This window comes from Acomys russatus, chromosome 7 (genome assembly GCF_903995435.1).
Source record: "Acomys russatus chromosome 7, mAcoRus1.1, whole genome shotgun sequence".
NCBI classification, from domain to species: Eukaryota; Metazoa; Chordata; class Mammalia; order Rodentia; family Muridae; genus Acomys; species Acomys russatus.
The window spans coordinates 48,295,764-48,319,475 of NC_067143.1; positions in this window are offsets into that span (position 1 = coordinate 48,295,764).

The following is a 23,712-nucleotide window of genomic DNA, read 5'->3' on the forward strand; positions in this document are numbered from 1 at the left end:
GTCAGGTGCGGGGAGGGGGGCTGGGAAAAGCTTCTTTGGGAAACAGTTCTGTGTGACTAAGTTCTGGCTGAGCATGGCATGTGCATAGGCAAGGGGTTTTTATTCCCTGCTCTGCATAGCATCGAGGAAAGAACTAGAAAGCAAAAGGCATATAGTAGTAGGACGGTAGAGATGATTCAGTGTCTGAAATGCTTGCTGCACAAGCATGCAGACCTCAGTTCAGCTCCCCAGAAATCACGTAGAAGCCAGGCATGGCAGCGTGCTGAACCAGTGAGCTTCAGGTTCTATGATGCATCCTGTGGAAGGAAGGAAGGAAGGAAGGAAGGAAGGAAGGAAGGAAGGAAGGGTAACAGAGAAAGATATCGGATGTCAACCTCTGGCCTCCACATGCACTGGCAAGCACATGTATGCACATACATGTATGCACACATACACACACAACACAGACACAAAAGCATGCATGACTAGAGGCCCAGAATAAGAATGTTTTTGCACAGGCCCTTTGACATAGGCACATAGGAACACTCAGTGGAACGGGCCCAAGAGAAATACACACTTAAGTCTGAGTCTTAGCCTCACCTCGCGAGCTCTTTAGATTCTTCATTCTACGTTTGTAAAATGTCATCATCATTGTGTCAGAATAGAAATAATTTATAGGACATCTCCATCCCAGAATCTGGCTCGCACCAGTTGCTCCCTAAATGCAAGCTGATTTCGAAGCCATTTTTAGAATGAGCCAGTGCCTCATCCTTCCTGTGGTCACAGGACTGTTTGTAACTCTGCCCCGATGCTAACTGACTCCTTTGCCCTCCCCTCTCCGGCAGACTGGCAGCTCTTTTGCACCTTAATGCCTGGCTGCAAAGTCTGTCTAGAGAGGGGATCAGCCAAGAAGTGTTGAATGAATGATGGAGTGCTGAGCAAACGCCAGAGGATGTTGAAATTCTGAGCCACGTCCTGCCTTTGAGCCACTGCAGAAGCCATAGTTAAGGAGACAGGGAGCTGGGAACAGTCCAGAAACCTGATGCATTTAGAAGGCTGTTCACACTGCTTCTTTTCTTCCTCGAGTTTTTCAGGCCACTTAACTTCAGGGATGTGATTACATCTTTGGCTACAGTCAAAGGGGATCTGGGGGTGTGGGTGCCTATTCTGAAGTTCCAGATTGCTCTTGGCTGCCCCTTGTCTGACTACTTGAGAGCTGATGAAAAGCAAGGCATCAGGGTACCTTGAGAGGGCTGTGGCCAAGGACAGGTGCAGCTGATGGAGCAGGGGGTGTGTGTGTGTGATCTCTACAGACACACAGACCATGTACCCATGGTCCAGGAAGGTCTGCTATGTGCTGCTCGCCTGCATCCATGCGTTCCTCATGGGTTATTCCCATTCTTGCCTACTTGCAGTTGAGAAAACATGATTCAGAATGGTTCCTCCTATGGTTGTACTCACACACAGACATTCAAGGCCAAGTCTCACCACACAGCCTGTGCTATTCTACCCTCCGAGATTCTGGCTTTGATTTCTGATCTACACACTGGGGAGACTTGAACCTTCACGTCTGCATAGTGAGTCTGTTGACTTTCTTTTAAGAGTAAAACATGAGCCCAGTCGGTTTCCTCGATCTGTTCCCTGGAACTCTTGAACTAGGAGATTGGCAGCTGTGATGGCTTGCCTTTGGAGATTCTTCTTCTCTTCCCTGGAGGGTCATAGGGTGCATTCCTGAGTTCCACAGAGCTCTTAGGAAGCTTCCAGAAGCCAGGCAATCCTGCATCTTTGTTCTATTAATAATGTTTATTAGCACCCTACAGAGCTGAGATTTCTTCATTGAACCCCAAGACCTGAAATCAGCCTATTTCCAAAGCCTGACTGGCCAAATGTGTCCCCTAAGAAAGGAATTTTCCCATGATTCCACTAGCATCCCTGAAAAAGTACTGAGTTCTGCCTCCAGGATTTGGAAATTCAGTATAGCTCCATATTGGCATTGTTTCTCTTAGGCTTCTTCTATGTCTTAACTTGCACATAAAATATAAACAAACAACTGTCCATGTGTGAGGAGCTCTTTGCCTTGCTCATTCAGTGTTTATTGCAGTTCTGAGCATGCCTGTAATCTGCACGGGCAGAAAGCCCTGTCTTCACAAAGGTGCCCTCCATTGACTGCTGTCAAGTAGCTGCAAAGGACTGAGGAGCCCATGGACATGGCTAGACCTCAGTGCCTTCAAAGCAGAAGCCTCCCCTGACCCCAGGTTTCCCCTCCTGCCTTCTACCCACCATAGTCACACCAACACTCAGGCTGCAGAAAAAAAAAATACCCACAAATCTCACTCTGGGACTAGATGTGGAAGACAGGAGGAGGGACTGAGAGTCATGCACCCAGAGGGGACATGCTTGTGCTCACAATAGCGGGACAGGCATTTGTCTGGGTATCGTTTGTGCCTTTGGGTAGCTTCTAACATGCTTTAGAGTTTGGATTTGGGGATCACAGTTCATATTCATTTGTTAACTAAGAAGTTATTGGGCCGATATTCTCTGCCAGCCCTCTGAATCTCACAACCCAGACAATGAACCAGATCGACATGTCAAGAGATTAACATGTGCACTGTGGCCAGTGCTAGGATGTAGCAGCAGGAAGGATATTCTCAACCCTTCCTGGGGAAACTTTCAGGACAAGGCACACCTTAGATTGAGGCTGAGGATATGGGATAAAGAAGGGCCAGCTGGTCTACCTGAGATGGGAAGGAACAGTTTAACAGAGTGCTGTGCATTCACAACCAAGCTTGGCCAGGTGTGGTGGCAGGTCCCTATAGTCCTAGTCCTTGAAATGCTAAGGCAGGAGGATCATGAGTTTGGGGCCAAACTAAAATGGGGTTAAAATAAAAAAAATTCTTCTACCTACAGATGTCACCCAATGATTATCTGAGGACTGAGACAACTGTTAGGTGAGGCTATTTTGCACCAAACACTGTATTTTGTCATTTGAAGTCCACCTAGTGTCTTTCCCCCTGTAGCTTTCCATATGGGCAAAATCTACCAAAGGGGGAAAAAAAGGACAGATTCTGCTCGTATCTGCGAGGTGACAGGGTTTGTCTTCTGTTGGATGGATGCCCTGCTGTCCTGTACATGTGGCCCATGGTGCACAGACAGGCAGACTGGCCAGCCGTGAAATCTGAATGCAGACTGGCTGCTAATTAGAGGCTTGTCAGGTTTGAAGCATCCTGGCCCACAGTGTTCTCAGTGTTAACACACCTTCCCTTTTAAAAATGTTAAAATGCACCTCGCATTTATCACAGTGTGAATGGCTTTTCAATGTGTTTAGGCTACAGTGACCTGGGGCAGCCCTCCCTGCTCTCTGCATGGTCCAACCATGAAAGAAGCCCTGTGCAATCTGCACCGAGCATTCAGCTCCTGCCCAGGTGTGTTTGCATATGCATTTTCTTCCACCATCTGACTCGGTTTACTCCCCTTCTGGCCTCACTATCTCCTCTGGCCTTCAGGTCTCAGCTAAAGAGCCCTTTATCTTATTGCACTACACAGCTTTGTTTAACTATGTGTGCGTATAGTCTACTTCAAATATTTCTACCCAACATAGAAACGATAATTTCATTGACCCAGGTCCAAAACACGTGAGCAGGTAATAACAAACACCAAAGGAAATTTCAGATGTCGACTGTTTAGCAGGTGAGTGAGCTAATAGCCACAATATATCCATTGTAGATAATATTCTTTAGCCAGTAAGTATTTTTTTGAAAGAATAAAACTAAAATGACAAAAGGGAAGAGCAGGAGAAAATGTTACATGCAGTCTAGTCCCAACTTTATAAGGTGTATACAAATTCACTTTAAAATCTATCAAAATATTAGTTGTGGCTAGTAATGCTGTAGAACAACTGTTTTGTTTCATTTCTACCCCTTTATCCTCTTTTCCCAAAGTTTCCTCTGATAAAAATATGTGACATTAATAATTTAAAAATGTCAAACTATTACTGGGGGTATTTCAAGCCATCTGGTGTCTTGGTTCTTTCTCAAACTCAGTCTTAATTGTCTCCATCCACATCACAGGCATGCCGGGTGAATTGGCAGCCCCTACTAGAATGATTTAACCAATTAACTTTTTCATTAACTGCCATGGTATCTTATAAGTGCTGGACAAAAGATCTAGAGTAATCCTTATTACAGGATAGACAAAGGGAATATTTGAAGTACCCCTCCCGCATCCCTTTCAGCTTTTCTCATGGAATTCCCACAGGGACTAATATCCAGGGGGATAAAAGACAAAGTACTATTAGAGTCTTTGAAAGGAAAATGAGTTCCAAGACGTGCCCATTGTCGCTGCCAGAGCAGGAGTCCCATGGAGAGAGACAGGAGAGAGAGAGAGAGAGAGACAGAGAGAGAGAGAGAGAGAGAGAGAGAGAGAGAGAGAGACAGAGACAGAGACAGACAGAGAGAGAGAGACAGAGACAGACAGAGAGAGAGAGAGAGACAGAGAGAGGGAGAGAGAGAGAGACAGAGGGAGAGAGAGAGACAGACAGACAGAGAGAGAGAGAGAGAGAGAGAGAGAGAGAGAGAGAGAGAGAGAGAGAGTTAGTTTACTCATCATCCCAAGCTTTCAGCTCCCCTTACCTTCCTCATGGGAAATTCTTGGACTACTCTGTTGAAACATGGCTGTACTATGTCTAATCCCATTCTCTAACCTAGAACAGTTTTAGAAATTAACCAGGCATCATTCTTCCCATTCAACTACAGAGAGAGAGAGAGAGAGAGAGAGAGAGAGAGAGAGAGAGAGAGAGAGAGAGAGAGAGAGAGAGAGAGAGAAATAGTGAGTCTGTGGCAAAAATTAACATCGTATTTATCATTTCCTGGCAAATCTGTGATCCAGTGATGTCATTTTTGAATGCTTACCTTAAGGATACGGTACAGTTCAAGAGAAAAACAAAGGAACTGTTAGCTGAACAGGTAGTATTCTGCTGCCATCCACAGCAGAGAGCATTTGAAAGCAAGGTAGAAATAAATTTCTGCCTGTCAGAGAATGAGCTTTCCAACTAGGTTCTCAGTGGGCCCGATGAGGCCCCGAGAAAGGACAGCTTTGAGTAACATGGGATGGTGTGTAAAGTGTTAAACGTCTTGGGTTCAGTTTATAGATTAGTGTGCCAAGAAAGTTTAAACTTATGCAGAGAGACTTATGTGCCACACTGTGACACAGATGTTATCCCCAGATCCACTGGGATCCCTGCAAATAGCGCTGGACTTCCACTTAGTTCCATATTAGCAAGCACACATGGTTTGCATGGGCCAGTATGTTCAGCCATTAGAGATTCATCTTGGAAGACTCCCGATTCTCAGGTGCCATTACTTCCCCGAATTTCACTTGGGAAATTTGACATGTAACTTTCGGCTCTGGCACCAGATTCACAGAAGGTGTCATCTCATTTCTCATTTGTAGAGTGAGTGCTAGCCGCTTCTGTGCCACTGTCTTAGTTTGTTTTACATCACTAATCTTGGGACTGGGTAGTTTATGGGAAAGAAATCTTCTCAGCTCCTTGCTCTAACGCAGTGATACTCAACCTGTGGATCACAACCATTGGAAAATACACTTCCCGTTGTTTTAAGAACTGAAATACCACTCAGTAGCAAAGTTACAGTTATGAAGTAGCAACAAAAATAATATTATAGTGAGGGGTTACCACAACATGAGGAACTATACTAAAGAGCAGCATTAGGAAGGTTGAGAGCCATTGCTCTAAAAGCTGGGAACTCCAAGACCATGGCACAGGCACCTGACAAGGACCTTCCTACTGTGTGACAGAAGGCAGATGGGCAGGAGAGAGTAAGAGCAAGTGGGGGACAAAACTCTATTTATAACAACAGCCTGTGCAATAATGACTCTACTTGACATTGACCTCCACACCTCTTGGCAGGCCGTAGCCCCCAACATTGTTGCATTGGGATGATGTTTGCACACGTGAACTTAGGAGGCACATTCAGTCCCTAGCAGGCCCTCCTCTCTCTCCCTGTCTCTCCTCCTCCAGCCATGGGTCGTCCTACACTCTCCTGTTGAATCTGGAGTGCTCTTTTTCCTGGACTGGGAAAGGGTGGAACCTAAAGGGCTCTCTAGGGACTCGCCTATGAGATTGGGGCTGAGTATCTTTACTTTTAGCCTAATGAGACTTTAAGATGACTTTTAGCTGCACGATGGGTCATGCCAGGCTTTTAAATAAAGCGAGTATTTTAAGAATCATGGTTTACCTTTAACATAAACAGAAGCACATATTTTGAAATGATACTTTGTACTACCAAAGACGGTACAAAATTTAGCAATAGTATACAAGCTGCCTGCTTCCTTTTCCTCTTCTCTCTGTCTCCTGCTCTCTGGTCTCTCCTCTTGCCACCATCCAGCTCATGTTTTCATCTGTGCCCCACTCATCCTTTATCCACAGATGTGCACACCAGATATTGGGTAAATAGTTGCTACTTCTCAGAAATTGTTCTAGCTTTGGATATACAGCACTGAACTTGACAGACAAATCTCTGTGTATTTAATGCCTTCTGTTCGGAATGGGTTTCTAATATTGAAAACAAAACAAAACCCTGCTTTAAAGAACAAAATCAGCAAAGTCTCTTTTCCTAACCACCCAGTCACCTCCTTTGTCCTTCTGCTGTGCCTGCATGAATATACTTTCTTGTCTTCATGAGTAAGTCCCCACCAACCAGTGGTGCAGCCTGTATTTATAATGCTGAGGTTTGCCATCTAGCTTGTTTATTCAGTGCTGGGAGTTTGCCAAAAAGGAGCAAGTAATGTGGAGATCAGATGTACTGAGCAACTATTGCACAGCATGCCAAACCATGTAACTTTAAGAGCTCCTGGGCCTTTCCACACTAACAAGGATTTTGTTACTATTCTATACATTAATCTGAGTCTTAGTCTTCAAGTTTCTTTTAAAGACTTACTTTTATTTTTATACGTGTGTGTGTGTGTGTGTGTGTGTGTGTGTGTGTGTGTGTGTATCTGTATCTCTCTCTGTGTATCCATCTCTCTCTCTCTGTGTATCTCTTTCTTGCTCTGTGTGTATCTGTATCTGTGTGTGTGTGCCTCTGTATATCTCTGTGTGTCTCTGTATCTCTGTATCTTTCTGTGTGTATCTTTGTGTGTGCATCTATAGCTCTTTCTGTCTTCAGGCCATCTTCATTTAAATAGAAAAACAAGTGTGTAGTGGTGTTCTGCTTTTGTGTATGTCTGTACCACGTGCATGCATTGCATTCCCTGGAACTTGAGTGACAAACAGTTGTGAACCACAATGTGGGTTCTGGGAATCAAACCCAGGACTTCTGTTAGAGCAGCCAGTACTCTAAACCACTAAGCCACCTTTCCAGTGCCTCCTTCGTCAATATTTTAAGGCTAATGTTTGCAGCTCAGGATTCACACCTGATCCACTGATTCTATCACAGGACTGTTGGCTTACATCACTGACTGTGAGAAAAGGGCCAGAGTTGAGTTTCAGATGAGGGCACTTAACAGTTGTGAGCTAGGCCTTATGCCCCTCCCCTTGCTGATTGGATGTAGGAACTCTGGCCTGGTAGAGCTCTCCTTCTAAGGAACCCAGGACCATGAAGATTTGCCACAGTGAGGCCATTCACCATCCTCAACATACAATCTTAACCTCCTCTCCTTGCAGATTTTCTTATTACATTTTACGGCAAAAGAAAATGATTCTGCCCTCCAGATCCCATCACATGGGTCCGGGCTGTATTGCAAACCCTGGGCTGTCCATCTAGTATGTATTGGATTGACCTTTAGAGACTGAGATTGGAAAAAATAAAAATAAAATCACCACTCAAAATATATTTCACTAGCTGAAAGAATGATAGGAGCGTCCATCTGTCTGTGCCAAACTTTCGATGACCCTGATGAAAGTACGTGATGTTCGGCTGCCCAACAAGCAGAGAAGCAGGGCCAGTGCAGGCTCTAAGGATTTCTTGCTGTGTCCTCGTTCAGCCTCAGCCTGGTGTCTAAGGCTCTTCCTCAGCTGGTAGCAGTCACTCCAGCCACCGCTTTGCTCACATTCTGAATACCATTTTGGGAATGTTTCCCCCAGCATCAGGGTGATAGTGGAGCTTTGAGCTAAGGATCAGAGAAAGCCCCTTTTTCTGAAAATTGTGGGGGTGGGTGGGTGGGTGGATGGTAGGGCTGATGGTGTTTGCTGTGTGTAGTCCCCAGGAGGTCTCTTGTCTTGTGAGTGACAGCCATTGTCATTCGCGGCAACACTATTTCTTTTGTGCTTTTCCTCAGGGATTTATGGGGCTTAGGGGATATAGTGCCCAGGCTTGTGTCAAAGCTAGGAAAGGGAAGGCAAGAGAGAGCTGAGGCCTGTTGTAGGGAAGGGCACACTCTGTGTGAATCTTCTTCTTTTGGAACACTGTAAGAGAGCTTTCTGGGCAGTAAATCAGCCCCAGGTTGGAAGGGCTAGTGGTAGTCTTATCAATGAAGCCATGTCCTATGACAGTAGGTATTTTCTCTGTGCCTGAGCCAGTGGACCTAGCCCATGACGATGCCAGCCAGTGCCTAGGAGGAACCCTGCCTCTCTTCCAGCTCCATCCCAAGCTGTTGTTTTTATTTAATACTCAATGAAGTTGTACCATAAAAAAATGCCTTGAAAGTAACTGCTACTAGACTACTAGGCAAGATGGCTGTTATTAACAATCTTGTTCTTTCAGCCAAGGGACCTCCCAACCACTCCCAGCCTCCCTTCGCAAATTAGGCAGTGCTGGTTGGTGGCATAGGCAACTGGGGCTCAGGTCTGAGACACGGCTATGAGTCCTGCTTGTGAGGCTCAGTTGCTGGATGACCTTGGGCAAAACACCCCTGTCTAGCTAACATCTGCTTCTGCATCGGTAAATGGAGGCTAAGTCTGATTCTTGTGGCTTTGGTGAGATCAGATTAGAAGATGTGAATAAAAGTGATTTGCAGCTTGGAGAGCCTGCTCCCTTCCTGAAATGGGCTGCTGCAGGCATTTCACTGTCCCCACTCTTCCTGTGAAATGGAGTCACCTTTCGGTTTGGAAATCTAGATCTGTCTTTGCTCTTTCCCTTGCTGTGTTGTGGTCTAGAACTCCCGGTTCCAATGATCTTCCCATCTCAGTCCCCCAGGAGGTGACTGGAGGTGTGCACAGCCATGTCTAGCATTAGATCCTTTCTGAGAAGATGCTTTGCTCAGATTGAGAGTGAACTGCATGTGATAAAGACAATGGGCTTTTGAGAAGAGGTTTTGAGAAACTACCTCTGATGGAGTATCTAATGTGGACAGAGCTTGTTTGGTGGCAAGGGACCTCATGTGTATTCCATTTAAAAGTCTGTAGTCACTCTAAAAGAGGTGGAACCTCACCTCAACCCCACGAGTACTCATGCATTCAACCTACGTGCACACATACTAGAATTGAGGCTCAGAGAAGTTCAGTAGCTTAGTAAACCACAAGATTAAGTGACAGGATGACATGACACCCTGTCAGGTGGCCTCTCGATCCATCATGTCTGCCAATGTCTCAGGTACTTCCCATATTCTACATCCTGTCAGAGACTTGAGAACAAAGGGCAGAGCTTTCAATCTTTATCAGTCTGATGGTTGCACCCACACCACGCTTTTGCTTATTTTTGTGGTCTTCTTCGAGCCAAAAGTCTGTTTGCTTGTTGGCCTTTAGGATCTCTTGTCATGGACTTCTCTGTATTCTTTGTCTATTTGTCAAGGGAGGTCCTTAAATTTTCTTATCTTCTGGAAGAAGCTTCTAATGAATTTTAAATATCATTTTTTTGTTAACAGTAGACAAGTATTTTCTTTAAAATTAATATATGTACACAAGTTGCAAAATCTTTAATTCAGGGTTATCACATCCATCCCCTTTTAATCTTAGAATTCATGTTTCTGTAGGCTTAAGTTGTGTGTCCACCACAACATAGAACTTTCTTCTTCTTTTTTTCTTCTAGCAAGTTCAGGAAGCAAAGGAATGTTAGGCATGGTGTCCTCCAGTAGAAGGTGAATCCCGATGGCCTCTAGCAGAAGGCAAACCTTGTGAGTTCCAAACTGACCTGGATCATAGTTTTTCTTTCCTTCCCAGGACTTCGTATGCCAAAGGAAAGCAATTAGGTGAGGAGGGCTTTAATTAAATTCTCCACTTTTTAATTTTTCTGAACTTCGGGAGTGTTCATACCTCATATCACAGGAGCACTAGCTGATGAGTACAGGGTCCCCCAGAAGCTCTGCACTGTTAGCAGTCAGCCTCTATCATCCATCACTGCCGTCTATAAGTCTTTGATGGCAGACCCAAAGGCATCAGTGGACAGAGGAAAGGAGACAACACTGAGGGATGGATAACAGCAGTGTACTTGACTCAGGCCTCCAACTCACTGGACCTTTCTGCATGCTGAGGACCCAGTGAATGCAAGGAAAGCAAGCAAGGGGCAGGCATAGAGCCAGAGGAGAGCTCTGCTTTTTGTTGGCCTTTCCTCTTTGGGAACCATTTCTTATACACATGAGCTCTATTTGACAACACAGCCTAGAAAAGCAAACTGGAGTAAGAATTCAGATGTCACACCCCTTGAGACATGGTCCCCTTACTAAAGGGAAAATACACAGAGAGAAAGCAGGTGGTGGAGTCTGGAACGGCCTATGAGATGGAGACCCCAGTGACCAGCTTGAATGTGTCCTAGGCCTTGGAGGGAGGAGATCTAGGGTTGAAACTGCTCTCTAGCAGCCATTAGTTAGTGATCACATATGGAGTATAGAATTGTTTTCCTGTGGTTAGTGCATTAAGTCAGTTTACTCACAACTGTGAGATCTTAGGGGAGTTTTGATCCAATCTTCCAAGGTTCTAGAAGGAAATTCACAGAAGCCCATAGGTGAATCCAAGTTAGCCTGGTTAAAAAAAAAGGGGGGGGGGGAGGTGGTGGAGAATATTGGATGCATAGGAGAATGGGGAGGTAGGTGGAAGGAAGGAAGGAAGGAAGGAAGGGTGGGTGGGTGGGTGGATAGATGATGGATGGAAGGAAGATGGACTGTGCTCTGTTCTGCACACCAGTTCTCTTCCTTCCTGGCTGAGGGAGCCTGATAGCAAATTGCTAAACCTAGCAGGAGGGCATGAGGAAAATCTCTCTTTCCCTGCCTAACAATTGTCTAAGAATTTCACTGAAAGCCAAGCACATGCTCCACCGAAGTGCTCACCCCTGTCCCACTCCGCTTCTTTGAACCTTATCACTGGTCCTTGGAAAGGGAAAATGAGAAAGAAAGTGGAAAAAAAAAAAAAAAACCAGAGTAAAAAAGGTGTTAATCATGCTGAAACATGAAGCTCCTCTCTGAAGCTTAGTGGATGAGAATTATCCATGCTGATTTCACCCCCTACTTAACTCCAGGGTGGGGGTGGGGGTGGGAGTGACAGGCTGCAATCTAAGAGGCTTCAGATGCAGAGGCTGCAAACCCTTGCCCAGGTTCCTAAGTGCCTTTCAGAGCCCTCTGACGCTGGTTGGTAATTTGGTGGTGGTCTTTGCTAGTAAGTCTTGGCTCTGTCTTTAAATATAATGTCATCCCCACCTAGAATGTAGCCCTGTTCTTTTGTTGTCTGAAGACTGGAGACAGTAAAGAGCAAAGGGGGTGTGGGAAGAGAAGAAAGAAAAGCAAGCAAGAATGGACTCACGCACACCAGAAATAGGTAACTCCACCATGGAGCTTTCTTCTTAGTGGAATTGGGAAGGCAAAGAGACAGAAAGCTAATATTTATTTGTTGTTTACTGGGTTGCAGGCTCCTGTCACTCTTGAATTCTTGAATTCCACATATTCCAGAAGACAGGTGTTGTTATCCCTATTTTTCAGGCTTGAAATTAAGGTTAATTAGCTTGCCCAACACGACACCACAATGGTGGCAATGGTGACGGTATGGTAAAAGCTGATTTCATATGGCAATCACTGCTCTTGGTTTTTTAGTACTGTGATCACTGACTGGCTCCTCGCAGTACAGGGGCAGTTAACCTAAAACTGTTTTTCAGATGAGGAATACATCCGAAGAAAGCCTGTGTTCCTATCATTAGCTAGTGACTGGAAGAATTGGGATCCAAAGACAAAGTCTGACCAAAGCCTGCACTCTGACTCCTAGGGTGAAAGTGGGAAAGCCGATCTGAAGGGCCATAAACATCCTTATCGCTCTCCTGCACCCCTTGCTTGCTCCTGGGAGAGGACAGCGCTGTGCACAACAGTCCCAGAGTTATTTGAGTGCTGGCCAAGAGCGGGCCCTACACTTGTTGCTTCATCTTTTTATGTCTTTGCTTCTCACTGCCTGCCATCCAGGCACGTGGGAACTGAAGCTCAGAGGGGTCAGGTGGTTTACCCAAAATCGTGCTGCTAATTGGGGGCTCTGGGCTACTTTTAAGCTAGATGGTTTTCTTTTCTGGCTCGTCTCATTAAATTAAAAAAACAAAACTATTCCTGCAGGCCTGCTCTGTTGAACAAACAGTGGCTCAACAAAAGCTGCACAGCTGCCCTTAGCAACCCTTGCTGGGGGACCCGAGGTGACCCTGGTGTTGTTCTGCCTCAGAGGCTAAGTTTTGGGGTGCACTGTGAACTTCTCCCTTCTTGCTCCCTCCTCAAGAGGCCACGGTGAGCATGAAATGGCAGGGCTTGGCCTGTACCTCTTGAGTCAAACTACAGCAGCCTCCAATTACCCGAGTCAGATTTAGTTGCAGCCAGATAGACATCAATTATTATTCCTGTTAATCCGACACAATAAAGGTTAGAATCCTTGATGCTGGCAAACAAAATATACCCCTGCAAAGGGCAGATCAAGAATTATCCAAATTGTCACTTTTTGGAGGCTTTCAGGAAGAAGCTCCCGGCCTCCACCATAGCAGGCCATTGGGATTGCACATTTGTTTCCTTTATCTCATTTTTATAGTATTTCCACATATTTGAATCAAAATGATGATAAATTACTCTATTGCAGATGGTTTCAGCAGGTCATTGATATATTGGATTAATTGAATTTACACCAGTGAGGTTTCCCAAAGCCCAATTCATATAGCCAAGAAAAACATAAACATCTATGTATGTTCTTTTATATATATATATTCCTTTTACACACACACACACACACACACACACACACACACACACACACACAAACATAGATGGGTATACAAATGTATGAATTATCGAGCACCTGTAGCCAACGATGGCATTTCTTCCATGGACCTTAAGGAACTATTTTCCTAAACTTTTATGAAAAAGGAGAGTAGGGAGGCAGGGTAGGAGATGGGGTAAGAAAGAAGATCACCAGGCACCACAGCCATGCACCATGCTGTGTGCATGGGGCTCTTCCTGGTTGGCCCATAGGAGTCACCACCTTGACTAGAGTTTCATGCATGTTCATGTTGAGGTGATGCCTTTATAGGTTCTCACACAGCTCCTCCACCTTGTCTTCCCACTCTTACATTGTGATTTCCAAATGAAAATTTAAATGACCAGTGTGACTCTCATAAGGTTTCTCTTGGACAAACCTTCTTGATGGAGGCTGAGCTCAGCAAATGTCAGCCCACTGACCTAATCCAGGCCCAACCTCTATTCTTATATGATTATATGACCAATGTACTAAGGATAGCACCTATGTTTCAAGTGTTAGGGAAAATAAAAGCAAAAGAATATTTTGTGTCCAGTGGAAGCTATGTGAAATTCATACTTCAGTGTCCATAAATAAGTGTCTGTTGGATGACAGCCACACACATCTGTTTCCATGTTGTCTGTGGCTATTTGGGGGCTGAAGTGACAACACTGAGTTGTGACAGGGACAGTAAGCTGTGGGTTGGAACTCACTGGAGTGCTCTGAGAGTCCTGTGCCTTACCACTTCCGTTCTTTTGCTCATGCTGTCCTCGCTACCCCCAGTGCAACCTTCTACCCATCTCCTACAGCCTAGCTCTCAAGACTGAGATCCAGAGTACCAACTCTGGGAGGCAGAAACTTTCCCATGGATTCCCTAACACCTGTGAGAGTTTGGGACAGGTTACTTAATCTTTCCAAAGATAAATTTAACCACTGACAAAACAGAAGCAGGTGTAACAGGGCACCTTTCTCTCAGCAAGCATGGTCATAGCTACTGCCACTAACCCTGCTTGAATGTTCGCTACAGGATTTAGTGTGACCCAAAACTTGGCCTATCCTACCCATAATACCACAAGTTAGAGTCATTTTTGTATGGCTTTTCTTTAGTTGAGGATATGTAGAATATTTTTCTCCATCTTCCGCCTGGTCATGGGGAGGGGTCCAGGAAGTAGTGTCCTCACATGTGGGTCCCGATCTCCCTTTGTATGCCTTCACAATTGGCATGTAAGCACACCCTCACCTCCTTTTTGTTCACCTCCCTGATGGCACCCTTGTCCCTGTTACCACCCCCTGCCTGCATTCAAGTTCCTCACTGTCCCTCCCTATGTTATTGACCTTTCTAGTTGCTGGCACAGTGGCAGAAATTTAACAACCAGCTTTCAGAGAGGAAAAGAAGAGTGTTCCCTGGTCTGTGTAGTGTCTGCCAGTTCCTCTGATGCTCTCGCAGCCTTCTGACATAAGGCTTCTGCGTGTGGGGCTGCAAAGTGAGGCTCACACCAAGTGGTCTCTGACTCTGTATGTGATTCCATCATTTCAGCAGCCTGCAACCTGCTCCTCTACAACCACGGTGACATTTTGCAATGGGCTCTTCTGCTTCAGCCGCTTCCTCTTGATCTCAGAATAAGGCTCTGAGTCCTTAGCACACTTATGGGGCTCACCAATGAGCATGTTGCCTCCCCCAGTTTTGTCCTCTCCCCAAGTTTCTGCCTATCTGTCTCAGCCCTACACATCTGCCTCCCCAGGTCTTCCAAGATGCTCTGAAGCCCGGGGCAGCCAGCTTCCTTGCTCCCAGGCTCTGGACACCTTCGATTTGTCTGCTCTTGTTGCTGCTGTAGTAGATCACTAATCTTCTCAGTTATCCATTGCTGCTGCTTGTTTTCTATCAGAGTATAAGCTCGAAAGTACAGCACCCGTGACTCAGATCCCATCACTGTGTCCTGAGTCCCTGGCATAGGGGAAAGCTTAGAGACTCTTTCACAGAAGGTAGCGGGGCTCAGCTTCTCTTAGGGATAACATTTGAACACTTGCATCTTGTTTGCTTTAGAATCTCATGTTTTCCAGAATTTAGAAGCTCTCATGATATGGTGGCTTCTGGGTACACTGAGGCTGACTCACCCAGCTCCCTGGCAGGGGAGGGGCTGTGCTGCCATGAGTCTTATGGAGGGACAGATGCTGGTGCTTAACATCCCCAGCCCAAAGCCCTTTGGGCCTTCCAGTTTTAGTGTCAGAAATGGAAAAACAATCTGTAATTCCTGTGTTGCTGCATGCATGTAATTGCATGTATTTTCTCCAAAGTCAGACGGCCATCCCATGTTTATCCCACAACCTGAGGATTGTGCATTATCAGGCAACTGCCTCATAAGGGAGATTTTGAAATATGTCTCCCAGTGTTTTTTTCCCCTTAAAACAAACAAACAAACAAACAAACAACAACAAATCCCTGAAGTTTCTTTTAAGTGTGTCTATTGTATCAAAAATGATTCTAGTCATTTTGAGTATCTCCTGAGAAAGGAGAATTATAAGATCACAACTTCCAGATGACTTTAAAAGAAGGCGTAGACCTCCCGTGAGAGCATAGCCGACAGGACTGTGCATATGTGTTAAGCTTCCTCTCTGGCATGTGCTGATGTGTGATTTGGGGACCCAGTATCATCTCAAACACCGTGGGATTCTAATACTTCAAGGAGCTGCTGTTGGATGAAAGGAGACGGTGTAACAGGCATTTAGTAGGAGCCATTGTTATTAATAGCGTATGACAGTTCATTGCCTACTAGCAAGTTGGCCTTACTTTGATTTTACTATTACTTTTCTACACCTGTGAATATTCTAGTGAAATCTTTGTGAAACTTGAAGCTGCTCCTTATAGATATAACTGGGGGTGGAGAGAATATATCAGACTTAGACAAGGAAAAAGTGGTAAGACTATGAGGGAACAGGTGGAGGGATGATGAGGGGAACCTCAATCTCCTGTCTCACCTCTCACCTCCCCCAGGCAGGACCATGAGGCCTGTGGAATATTTTGAGATGTAAGCAAGGGTGACAGAGATCTGATGTGCTTGAGGAAGCACATGTAGTTCAGGACCATAGAGACTGTCGCATCCAGGGTCATATCCCTGTGCCCAACTATCTCAGGCTCTGCTGACACAAGGAGTTAACAAAGCATGCATGTGCTTAACAAGTGGCGTCTGTGGCCAAAGCTCAGATGACTCATCCTTCTGTTTCATAGATGGCATTTGGAAAAGTACCTCCTCAGCGATGTCACTCAGATAAAATAAGGGCCACTCCAAGAATTTTCTGTTTCCATCAGCAAAATACTCTTTCATCTATGGGGACACAATGGATGGGGCAGGTAGAAGGTGGCGACTCCAATTGGAAACAGCCATGTTCGTGGACATTAAGATTAATGGTGAGCCTCATTCCTTTGGGCTGTGTATCACTTAATAAAAAGCACACAAGGTGACAGATGTGTCATTGAGACAATGGGGAAGATCCCCAAAGTATTTCTAGCTATCAAATATTAGCATCTAAAGGTGAGATATGTGGCCACTGCTATTTAAAACCGTCATGGTTGTAATAGCCTCTCTTTTTAAGTAAATGTAGATCTGTTATTAGTCTCATTTAATAAGACAACATGAGGGGATTTCATAGGCTTCTTTATAATCTCGGTCTCTCATCTCCATTTCCTCTAAATAATTATGAAATGCATATCCCATGTACTGCTATGGCCACACAGTGAAATACTTCATACCCCTGTCTCATCTAGACCTTACCCCAGCAGGGGCAAATGCATGATTTCTTCTTACTTTTCAGAAATACATGGGCAAACATTTCAGAAAGAGATTCAGAGACAGCTGAATTCCAGAGACAAACTGGACCACAGAGTCATAAGTTGCAGGATCAACTTTATCAAACTAAGGTCAACCAAATTCCAAAACCCATCATCACTATAGCGCAAGTTTTCTGATATTATACATTTTCAAATTTATATCATTCTACCTTCAGATCGGGGAATGAAAGCTCGGATCAGGATGAATATAAAACAATTTCAGGACTCAGGAAGGTGAACCCAGTGGGCTGGTTAGGGACAGCAGCAACAGTGTGATCACTGTCAAGCAGACACCTCCTGCTCATTATGATTAAAAACCATGTAGGTGTTTTGACATTATACTCTCTATTGTTCCATGGAAGGCTGGAAATCCAAATTTCCATGTGAAATTTACGTCTTTAGCATGCTATCAATTCATCTGACAAAAACAAAACAAAAAACCACACTGGTGCAAAGTTACAGTTAGGAGGAAAAAGTCTTCTGTTCTATTGTGCAATAGGGTGACAGTGGCTAACACTGTCATACTGAGTACTTCAGAACAGTTAACAGGGGTCTTGGATATTCTTGCAAAGGAAATAAAGTGTGTGTGAGGTGATGTGTATGCTAACTACCCAGATATGGTTGTTACAAGATGTGTGTGTGTATTGAAATTTCATACCATGCTCCATAAACTGTAGCATGGTTATATACTAATTAAAAAAAAAAAAAAGTAACAAAGCTAGCTGTGGAGGTATGTGCCTGTAGTCTCAGCTCTCAGGAGACTGAGGCAGGAGGCTGGGAGTGTCCCAGGTAAAACTGGGCTACTTGTGAATCAACAAACAAGGAAAACCTAGAACAAACTAAGACGTGGTCATTTTGAGGGTCGGTGTCTGTGTATGCAGTGTGTGCCTAAGTATGTGTTCAGAGGAAAAGAGCCGATGTCTGGCTGTATCAGTCTCACTTTATTCACTTGACATAGGGTCTCTGACTGACCCTGGACCTAGGATAGCAACCAGCAAGCCCCAGCCATCCTCCTCCCTCTGACCCCCCACCTCAGCACTGGGCTTGCAAGCATGTGTATAACCATGTACAACTTTCTACATAGGTGCGTGAGATCCAAACTCATGGCCCCCTGCCTGTGCACAAGGGCTCTCATACTCCTCAGTCCTAGAGTAAAACATTCTAAAAAAGGAGAGGAAAGATAATGAGGAAGGAGCAGGGAGGGAGAGGAAGGGAACCAGAAAAAGTATACAAAGCAGTAGACTATACAGAAGCGGCCTACCCCGTGTGATGTTAGTGGCCCTTCCCTGATGTGCTCATCTTCCTTGATGATGAGTTCGCATTTGAGAACTCTCCCCTGGGAGTATCCTTTTGGATAAGAAAATGAGCCACACCAGGAAACCAACTTAGCCTTAATTAAAGTCCATTGGCTACCTATGTTAATACCACTTAGTCTTCCAACCCACTGACAGATGTCATCCTTGTCTTTTGCTGGTGAGAGAAAAGGTTTGAAGAGAATGAAAAACCTCAGGCAGGGTCATAAGACTTTGAACTAGCCATGTCTGCCTGGCTTCTAAGTCTGCTTTCCTAATCTCTGAGCCGTCCTGTCTCCTCCGTGCTCTATGAGCATTGAAAACCTGTGTGGACATTGCTTTACTCCGTGCCCATTGTTCCCCAGGGCTAGATGTCAGAGAGTGTGGGAACCTGTTCTAGAAATAAACACCTTGCCTGGAAAAGCATCAGTCTTCCAAGTAAAGTGCTTTGTGCATCGTAAAACCTTCAATTTAGCTCCATTATATTTTAGGTCCATGAGGAATAGATTGCAGCTCCTGCTTTCCCGCTGATTAGAGCATCCTATTTACGTGTATACAGTACCCATTAGACGGTGAGCTTTGCAGAATTAGCTCCCTGATGAACAGGTATTATTTCCCCCTCAGCTGACACACAGCAGCTGTCTACACTCATTGTGTTCAAGTTCACCTGTGGTATGCTGGGACAAACGGTGCAGCACAGCCTGCCTTCAAGCCCAGGGATGGGTGAGGCCAAGCCCTATGGAATGCATCTTTTTGTTACGAGGCGAACCTGGACCGCCTATGTCATGTCTGGGCCTCACTTCCTCATCTGGAGAGGAATGACTCTTCACTGGGTTCAGGATCTGCTGTGGAGCCTCTGACAGTCCTGTACATGTGCTCCAGGCCCTGTGCTCTCCATCACTGAATGCCTTCTGTGGACTTCTCAGGAAGCACATGTGTTGGATGTCTTGCTGTGCCAGCCTTATTTGTGTCCATACATGCTCCTGAACGGTCTGTTCCTTCTCGTCCTGGGTTTGAACTGCCACTTCCATTGTGCGTCCAACCCCAGCCTCCCTCTCTCTTCTCTTCTGCTGACATCTTTACCTCTCTAGGGATCCCACGCTGTGAAGAACATCCAGAAGGGCAACTGTCTCTGCTTTCTTCACGGTAGTTTCACCTGTGCTTCTCTCATCTGGAGAGAGATGGTGCCTTAGAGCAGGGTGACTGCAGACAGAGAGTTGTCAGCTGCCTGTGTGCAGAGATGTGAGCCAAGATGAGGACTAGACAAGCAGTGGTGAAGAACTCAGAAGCCGGCAATAGTGAGACGTCATGGTCACCTGTGCCTAAGGGATGAGGAGGAGATGAAGGACATGCCCAGGGATGCAGGACATGGAATCCACAGGATATCCCAGAATGCTTTGTGAATGGGATCTGCCTGTCTATGTCCCCCCAGTTGCTGGGACCATAAGCACACGTGGTCATGCCCAGTTTTTATAAGGGTGCTGGGAATTTGAATTCAACCCTCTCTCTTTCACATGCACTCTTATCAACGGAGTCATCTCTCCAGGTTCCCAGGCCCCCGCAATACTTTAAAAGTAGATACATTGTGAATGTGGTGACATATGTCTATAATCTCATTGAAGACCAGCCTAGCCCCCCTTACACACACACACACACACACACACACACACACACACAGACACACACACTCAGACACACACACACAGACACACACACACAGACACACACACTCAGACACACACACACACACAGACACACACACACAGACACACACACTCAGACACACACACACACACACACACACACACACACACACAGACACACACACACCGTTTCTTCATCCACCATTCCATTCCTGTCCTTCATACTCAAGACCGCAATACTTCCCCTCCAACTCATCCTATTTATTTTAGTTTCGCTTCTAAATATTCTACATCTTAGTATAAAAATACTCAAAATTATGCAACATATAAGCTAGTAGAAGAACCTATACATATTCACCTTTTACTTTTAGGAATTGTCAGTATCCTACTCATCAAATTATTTCACTTGTAAACACTTTGGCGAGAGTCTAAAAAATTTAAGATTTCCCCTGAATTTGCATTTAAAAACAAAAAAGAAACATGAGATTATGTGTACATTAACACTAAATAATTAGTAGTGTCAGCTATCTGGGAAGCTCGTATTTCTCTGATTTGTATATAGAATTTTACAGTTTTCTATTTCAAATACTATAATTGTTTTGTGCCATAAAAAGAGATACTCATTTTATTTTAAAATGAAGTGAGTTTTCAAAATATACAAGAATATAATGAAAGATAAAAGTGTGTTTCTGGTTGCTAAACTATTAGTAGGACCCAGCATAGTAACTGCCCTATTGCTCCTAGCCTCACAACCAGCATCTATTTTTTTTTTTTTAAGCATCTATTTTCTGAATGGAACTTCCATAAGTGTGTGATCTGGTATGCCTATAGTCACAGTATATGTACAGTCTGTGTCTTGCCTTCCCCATATGGTGATAAGTGTGTGATCTGGCACACCTATGCTACAGTGTATGTACAGTCTGTGTCTTGATTTCATCATATGGTGATAAGTGTTTGTCATCAGGCCTCCTGGTGATTGATGTGGCTATTGCTTCTCCTGGTCCCCAGAGTCCCCAACCTTGACCACAGTCTCCTTTCTTTTTAGTCCATAGCTTCCTGCAGGGAGACCATCACTCACAGGCTGCCCCAGTAGCCATGGCTTTTCAGGCCTTAGAGCAACATGATGTAATGCTGGCATCTATTCAGCTGGCACTGTGCTGAAGGTCATTTAAAAATATTTATCATTTAATTTCCTGAAATTGTCTGCCTTATACTGAGGGGAGAGGAGAGTTTTCAAAGTGGATGAAAGAAAGAATCATTGTAAAGAACTGGAGCTTCTCCATCCAGCAGGATGCTCTGGTTACAGATCTCATTTCACCCAGGCCATGAGGCACCAGCCAGGGAGTGTCATGAAGGCACTGTGCATCTGGGGGTAGCTGTGGTTAAACTATTCCCTGGGACCAACTTAAACACTGTTTAAGCTGATGCCTGAGTTAACTCTGAAAGTGACCTCAGATCAGGAGATGTGTTTTACACCACGTCTGGCTATTTTGTTTGGTCAATATTGTGCGTATGTACATATGTGCACAAGAACGTGCTTGTGTTCATGTATGTACAGATGTGTGTGTGTGTGTGTGTCTGTGTGTGTGTCTCTGTCTGTGTGTGTCTGTGTGTCTGTGTCTGTGTGTGTGTGTCTGTGTGTGTGTCTGTGTGTGTGTCTGTGTGTGTGTGTCTGTGTGTGTGTGTCTGCGTGTGTGTTTGTGTGTTGCTGTGTGTGTGTGTCTGTGTGTGTGTGTCTGTGTGTGTGTCTGAGTGTGTGTGTCTGTGTGTGTGTCTGTGTGTGTCTGTGTGTGTGTGTCTGTGTGTCTGTGTGTGTGTGTGTGTGTGTGTGTCTGTGTGTGTGTTTGTGTGGGTGTGGGTGTGTCTGTAGAAGGCAGAGGACAACCTTGGGTGTCATTCCTCCTCAGGTACTATCCACTTCAGTGTTTTGAGACAGGGTCACTTTTTGAGACCTGGAGCTTGCCTTCTGCGACTGCCTCTCTGGTGACATAGTTCTAACTGTATAGTCCCGCATCCAGCTTTACCAGTAGTGGTAAAAATTCAACTTAGGCCCTTGCTTACCCTATACTGTCTGACTATGTTTCCCAACCCCAGAACCGAATCTAAATCATGAGCCTCATTGACAATGCAAAGAGTCCGTGGGGATTTGAAAGTGCATCATTTTTTAAAATTTTCAAATAAAACTCTCCTTGGTCAAAGTTCAGGCTAGGTATTTTTGCTTTATTTGGTGGTACATTTTATAAGAACCTATCTACAGTGACTGCACGAGGGTAGAATTCACCTACCATGTAGAATCAGGTAAGAAATACTTCCTGTCTTCTGCCCCCAGGTTTGCTGGAGTGGGGGTGCAGGAGAGGGAGAGAGAAAGGTCTCTGTCCTGTTCCCAGGCAGCTTTTCATTTCTGTAAAGTAGATGTAACACCTCCTGATTCCACTCTTTTAGTAGCGCATTCATGTCCCCCAAAGGAGACTTCCCTGACTCTAGCAGACTGTGGTGGGGAGGGGCAGTTCTCACTAGACTCTGCTATCCATTATGGATACGTAGTGTAGGAACAGTTTCTGAGAGCGAGCACCAGGTCATGAAACCAAAGTTAAAAAAAAAAGAAAGAAAAGAAAAGAAAAGAAAGGAAGAACGCATTGCTCTGTCAGACATAAGAATGAGTCACAATGGCTCTGCAGACGCCTTTACTACGATAACCCTCCCATCACTTAGAACTGACAGAGGTAATGATGATAATAATGACCTTGACTCATTTGTGAGCAGCACTTTGCTGTTTACAAAGCCCTAGCGTGTCTATTACCTCACTTGACCCTTCTAATGGCTTCACTACATGGATAGATGGCAATCATTGTTTCCATTTGTGAGGGGAGGGGACTGACTGAAGCTTGGGGGAGGGCGGGGGGGCCGGTGTGGGGTAACGTCGGTTGTATGGTGAGGACATTCGGGGAAGGAGCCTGAGCATCCCCAGTGTCTTTCTCTGAGATGAGGTGTCCTGCAGAACAGGGTCATAGTGCTAGTCCGGAAGGGACTCTGTTCTAGGTACAGGGATAGGCAGTTCACACGGATGTCCTTATGTGACACAGTCCAGCCAGATGCCTCTTTGGACAAGAAACCTGAGCAGGGAGGTTATCACTTGCCTAAGGCTAAGCAGCTGGCTTTGTAGACCTGAATCTAGGACCCTAGAGCCTCAAGTAACTTCCTCTACCCCTCATTCCTGCTGAAGAAACTCAATGGTGAAGGATGAGGTAGTTATTGGTCCTTTCCTTGGAGCTGTTCCCTAACAGATGGTGAGGACTCACTGGGTGTGTGTGTGTGGCAATATTGTTTATGTTATTCAGATGTCGCTGACCACTGGCAAGACCCACCCTGGTGCCTTAAGTCATTAGTGTGACGGTGGTTTCTGAAGCTGAGGGTCTAAGGACCACAGGAGAGGGCCTGCCTCGGGCCTGTCAAGCCTCTAAGGAAGTGTGCTTCCTGCCTTTCAAGTTTTAGCTTCTGGCTGCTAAAAGCATCAGGGCAATTTTCATTTCTCATCTTGACAAACACTCAAATATATGAATTTGTTCCACCGAGGTCCCGTGATTCATCACTCTGGTCTCACGTGTCAGTGCGAGCTGCAGCTCAGCTTATAGCCAGCTAGCTGCGACTTTAGCCAAGGCACTTCATTTTCTAGGCCTGTTTTTCTTTTCTATAAAAAAGGAGGTTATGACATGTGCCTCATCTTCACACCACGTCTCTGACCATCAAATGGAGTTAGATAAGGGAAATTCTCCATAAGCTAACAATACTCGGTATGACATAATGCAGATAATTTATTCTATTCATGGCAGCTTTTCT